The sequence below is a fragment of the Panthera onca genome, assembly GCF_046562875.1.
Source record: "Panthera onca isolate mPanOnc1 chromosome E1 unlocalized genomic scaffold, mPanOnc1 haplotype 2 h2.Chr16_ul_4, whole genome shotgun sequence".
Classification (NCBI taxonomy): domain Eukaryota; kingdom Metazoa; phylum Chordata; class Mammalia; order Carnivora; family Felidae; genus Panthera; species Panthera onca.
This window is the reverse complement of record NW_027675818.1, coordinates 1,201,705-1,207,704: the sequence shown is the minus strand read 5'-3', so window position 1 is coordinate 1,207,704 and position 6,000 is coordinate 1,201,705. Positions and strand designations below refer to the sequence as shown.

The window sequence follows — 6,000 nt, the reverse complement described above, 5'->3', positions numbered from 1 at the left end:
CTCTTGTTCTCTCTTCAAAATAAACATTAAAAAAGATGTTTTTTGAGGAATAAATGTTTATTGTTGTTTTTAAAAAATTTTTTTAAATGTTTATTTTGGAGAGAGAAAGAGACAGAGACATAGAGTGCGAGTGGAGGGGTGGCAGAGAGGGTCATAATCTCGTGGTTGGTTCATGGGTTCGAGACCCGCATCGGGCTCTGTGCTGACAGCTCAGAGCCTGGAGCCTGCTTCATATTCTGTGTCTCCCTCTCTCTCTGCCCGCATGCTCTGTCTCTCTCTCTCCCTCTCTCTCAAAAATAAACATTAAAAAAATTAAAAGAAATACGGCAAGGTAGCATTTGAGACTGATAAGTATTGTGCAAATTTGAGGTCGTGTTATAGAAACAACATTTTCTAAGCTTCACTTTATGAACCACATTTGAGCTAATGGAAATATTCCAAAATAGGAGAATGGAGTTGCCTGGAATCCCGGCCCACACTTCGGGAAGCCCAACTATGCACAGATGGGTCTTCTTGGTTTCTCGTCAGCTCTGTCTCTGTGTCCACCTCTCTTCTTCAAAAAGTCACCACCGGCCCCCGCTCCACCCAGCTCATGAAGGAGTTTGAGCTGGCATGAGGAGTTTCTGCCCTTGTGACCTAAGAGTGACTAAAGGGCCTAGTACTGCGCCTGGCTCAAAGCAGGTGCTCAACAAACAGTAGCGGCCACCATCCTCATCGTTATAATTATTGATTCTTTGATGGTAACCATGGCTTAGACGTCTCTGTACCCCTGCACCCTGCAGCAGGGCAGTATAACCGTCAGCAGGCTTTGGAGTTAACAGGCCTGGATTAAACCCCTACCTGGCAGTTTTGGATTTGCGGCCTTGGGCACCTGAACAGGGTACCTACATCCTTTAAGCCCTGTCCCCTTATCTGCCAGATGGGGATAATAAAGTATGTTTTCACGGACTGTTGGGCTAAATTAAGACTGCAAAACACCCAACCCAGGCCTTGACACCAAGTAAGCAAATAGTAAACTAGGTGCTGCTGCCGCTTCCGATTACTGTTACTCTCTAGTCTTGTGCTTTCAACACAGTTATTTGTTGGCTGACGTCACCACACAGAGACAGACACTTGGTGGCCGTTCTCACTAAAACGCTGGGGGAACGGGAGCAGGCACCAGGAGAACAGGTGTCCTTGCCCAGCAGCAGCAAACTAATAAAGCCGAAGAGGCACTGATGGGCCAATCACCCCGCTTGGAACCGTTCCTACCAACCCTGCCAAACCTGCTGGGCTGTGCCCCAGTCCTACTGTCCCCTCGGGGGACTCTGTTGGTGGCCAGCGGTTGGTGCCATATTCCATCACCTATCGCTAAGCCACCAGCATTTATTTGGGGGCATTTAAAGAGATTGTCAGGGGCGCCTGGGCGGCTCAGTCGGTTAAGCATCCGACTCTTGACTTCAGCTCAGGCTGTGATCTCACGGTCGTAAGATCGAGTCCCTCGCATCGGGTTCCACACTGAGCACACAGCCCGCTTGGGACTCTTTCTCTCCCTCTCTCTCTGCCCCTCCCCCCTTGCTCTCTTTCAAAATAAACAGACATTAAGAAAAGAGATTATCAAACCTTGTTAATTCAGGATTTCTTTTATTCACTACTGTATTTTGACTCTGACGTCCTTTTTCTAAAACCTGTCATTCATGTACTCAGAAAGCATAGATGACTTCATTATTTTTAATGTTTATCTATTTTTGAGAGACAGTGTGTGAGCTGGGGGGAGGGACAGAGAGAAAGGGAGACAGAGGATCTGAAGTGGGCTCTGTGCTGACAGCAGAGAGCCCAATGCAGGGCTCAAACTCCCACACCATGAGGTCATGACCTGAGCCAAAGTCGGATGCTCACTGGACTGAGCCACCCAGGCACCCCGACTCCTCCCAACATCCTAAATGTGACTGGTTAACGCCCTCCTCTGCAGAAGTGGAGGGATGTTTGCGTCTTCTGCACGTTGTGCTGCATTATCTCTTGGAATCGTGCAGCCCTGATCTGAGCTGGGTAGGAAAGCAGTGGTAGGTGTGGTGCTGCGCTGAACTGGAGAGAGCCCAGCCGCACGCATCCGACCCTCAGTGGGGTCAGCAGAGGCTAGTGGGGTACAGGTGAACAGTAAGTGCCCCCACCAATAAGTTTTCTGAAATAAAGGCCTGAGCAGGGCAGTCCTGGGTAATTACTGCTCTCACACATTCTTTACTCTAACCCTCCAGCATCTCCCTGCTAGCTCTCTGAGGGTGGGGACTTTTTTTTTTTTTTTTTTTTTTAAAGAAAACAAACAAAAAAACCCAATGGGAATTATCTACTAGCTTGTAAGGTTGAGGAACACCCTACTTCCAACTACACATTTTGTGTCTGAGTTTGAGCTCTTGGGAAGAAAGACAGGCCTCAGCCCTACAGTGGAGGTCGGCTCAGCGATCCAAATATTCTGGCAACCCCAAAGACCTCACAGAGGGGCCAGAGAGAGATGATCCTCTATGGGCAGGGGGTCAAGCGCGTTGTGAATAACTGGTATTTGGTGAGCCAGGGGAGAGAGCACCAGAATAGGCTGTTAATTAACTTAATAGTCTAAGCCCCTTGAAGATACGTTTTCCAGTTTCCAGAGACTGACCGTATCAGGGAAATGACGGAAAGACGCCCCGTTCACCCTACTTTGCCCATACTGTGTCTTGTGGAAATACTGGCTACCACGAGGGACTCTGGCTTCAGTCCTGCTTCTCTCGCCTGTGGCCCCTGTTGTCTGTAGATAAATATTTAACCGTTTACGTTTTAATTCCTTACCACGTGGCTAGAATTGGTTATGGATTTATACATTTTAATATGAGAAAAAAAGTATTTTACAAGCAATGCTGAGAAGCCAGTATCGGAAAGTAAACTTTGTAGGTGGCCTGAGGCAGGACGGCGTTCACTCTGTGACAATCTCACGTGCTGTCTCACTCTCGTCACCCAGCTCTTCAGTAGTGGAATCTGTGGTCCGAGTCTTCTCTGCTGTGGCTTTGCCAGCCTCCCTGGGAAAAGGAGGAGAATGCCAAGGCTTTGACTCTCGAAAGGAACAATTCAACTCTTCATAATTTCCTCATTTTAGAGAAAATCGTCCCCAATCACGTACCCTAGTTCCATGTTGAAAATCTCATCTTCATCAGAAGAATCCTTGTCGTGTAGCTTCTGTGCCATGTTTTTCTTGCGTGTGGCATTGAGAGGTCTGTACATGTCCCTAAGCCAAAGTGGCCTCCTTCTCCAGAAAAAGCCCTTCTAGAAACCAGAAAGGACAACGTTAGGTCTGTTTCCCCTGCCTTCTCCAGCCACGGTACTTTATCCTCCTCAGATTTACCTGATTGTCACTTTCCTCTGAGCATCTCTTACGCAGCAGAGATCCAAAGAAGCCCCTGGAAGGAAACACACACACAGACAATTGGTGATTCGTACCATTTTCCGTGCCTCTCACAATGTATTTCTCCAGTCTTATTAGCAAGCAAAATCAACACAGACCTGGGATCTCAGAAATAATTCCATACATGCTGGGCTTTCAGAATTTTCCTGTGTCTGTCCATAATGGCCCCACAGTGTCCCTGGGAGACCTTTGTATGTAACTTGACATGAAGTATAGGCAGGATTTTCACCCTGCTCACCTTCTGGCCCTTGGCCAAGTGCCCTTGTGCAGTCAACAAACTGGGTGACCACACGGCAGAAGCACCTAACTCTCTCCAGAAGCATTTTACATCAGTCCCCGCCAGGCTTAGCCTCACAGGCATCATTTGCTGGTGGGTGGGGAGGTGTTTCTATTTTCCTAGCTGCTTTACCTTACAAGATGAATCGCACCGAGTGAATGCCTGAGTCCAACCAGCAGTTATCTAGCTCACTGACTTTCACACTGCAGGCAGATGAGTGAGTGAGTCGTGAAATCACCTGAAAACACACGGCTAGCGCTAAAACACAAAATACTCTTTTTGAATACAAACGGAATAGGGGATACCTGGGTGGCTCAGTCAGGTGAGCAGCCCAAGTCTCGATTTTGCCTCAAGTGATGATCTCACAGATTGTGACATTGAGCCCTGTGTCTGGCTCTGTGCTGATAGTGTAGAACCTGCTTGGGATTCTCTCTCTCTCTCTCTCTCTGCTCCACCCTCCCCCCCAAATAAATAATAAACTTAAAAAAAACAGAACAGAAAGAATCAAGAGTGTATGGTAAGTTTGTTTTAGAAGGTACTTATGTCTATACGGTATGTGTGCACTGAGTTGTGACATAAAATGCAGTTCACAGCCCAAGAACAGTGTAGTCAGAGACGTGCCCAACTGGAAAGGAACCATCTTCTTTCTGGTTCTAGTGGTACTAGTGATACAACCGTCCGGCAAGACATCTTCCTTTTCTCCTTCTCCATCTCATTATTATAAAAGGAAGAGATAAATGATTATCTAAGGTCTCTCCCAGTTCAAATTCTATTGGGTCTGGATAAAGGGAATGGAGAGCGGGGCCTCGAAAACCAGAAGGAGGAAGAAGGAAGTTTTCCCCCTACTTTACGGGGGGGACTCATGTATTCTACCCTCCATCATGCTTGAAGACTAGCGCCTTCACCCCACGACTTTTGGCCCTCCCTATCCCTTCTCCAGAGCCTCTGAGAAGGTCTGTGGCCAGGCCTGATGCCCACCGCCAGCGGGAACGGGTCTGAACATTTCCACCCCCATCCCCCCACGATCTTTCTTTAAAGGTCTAGTGAGCAGGTGCTCTGTGCCAGTCCCATTCTAACTCGGGTTTGGCTGGGCAGCTAACTTTGCTGGATCCAGGCAAAGCATTAGGCCAAATATGTATTCTTTCTGCCTTTGGTGATTTCCTGGCTGTAAGACAAGGGGATTGAAATAGATGAGTTTGAAAATCTAGTTCTAAAATTCTACTTTAACGATTGCCAGACTAATATTTACCTTGAGCTTCCTTCTTTACCTTCCTTGGCTGCTGTTCTATGAGAATAAATCTGTTTTGGAAGAAAACATGATCACAGTTACCCATCACAATAACCACTCCCTCCACATCTTTATTCATTCCTTTGCATTTTAGGTCTTATCTACCCAGTGAGATGATAACTTTTCCTAGGACAGGAATTTGTTGAATAGTCCTTTGACTCTTCAATAACACCTAACTCGTGTGCAGCTGGTAATACATTTTACTGACTGCCTCAGATAACATTCAACAGGTAATTCCTAATAAAAATTCTTGGGAGGAGGAAAAGAAAAGTGTCTACCAGAAACCTAAACAGCAGCACTGTTTTAAAATCAAGGACAAGAGTAGGATGTCTGTTATCACTGCTGCTATTCATTGGTGTTGAGGGGGTCCTAACTGATGCACTGGGAAAAAATGGAGTCGTGGAAAGGAAGAACTAAGATGTATTTGCATACGAAATTACAGACAAACTAAAAGGCCCAAGAGAATCAACTAAAATTTTATTGGAAGAAACATGAGAATTCAGCAAGATGGCTAGATATATATAAAATCAAGAGATCAACATGTAAACCTCAATGACTTTCCTATGTTCCATAAACAATTAATCAAAAAACGGAAGAATTATCCCATTTACAATTATCAGTAAAAAGGCATAAAGTACCTAGGAATAAACTTAGCAAAGAATGGGTAAGACCTATGAGATGAAAACACTAAAGCTCTTCTGAAGGACATTAAGAAGAAACAAATACGTGATCTGAGACACCTTTTTCCTGGAATAGTGTAAAGATGTCAGTTCCCTTCAAATTAACCTACAAATTCGAGGCAATCCCATTCAAATCCCAAGACAGTTTTTTAAACAAAAACTGGCCAGCTGACATTTGGTAGAGAAAATGTGCAAGCATAGCTACAAAATGGATGAAAAAGAAGATCACAGAGCAGACGTTAAAATACGTTCTTACAGAGCAACTGCAGTTAAGTATGTAGCGTGATACTGATACAGGAAAAGAAAACCAGGTTGATAGAATAGAGTCCAGATAAAAATAGTA

General features: G+C 45.5%; 1 long non-coding RNA gene across 1 annotated transcript; it reads right to left on the bottom strand.

Annotated features, from left to right (window-relative positions):
• Positions 1-1,603: 1,603 nt before the first annotated feature.
• LOC144615226 (uncharacterized) lies at positions 1,604-3,265 on the bottom strand. Its single transcript, XR_013553672.1, has 2 exons — positions 3,131-3,265; positions 1,604-3,029 (listed from the first exon to the last, which is right to left on the bottom strand). It is a non-coding gene; the product is annotated as an uncharacterized LOC144615226 (long non-coding RNA).
• Positions 3,266-6,000: the final 2,735 nt, after the last annotated feature.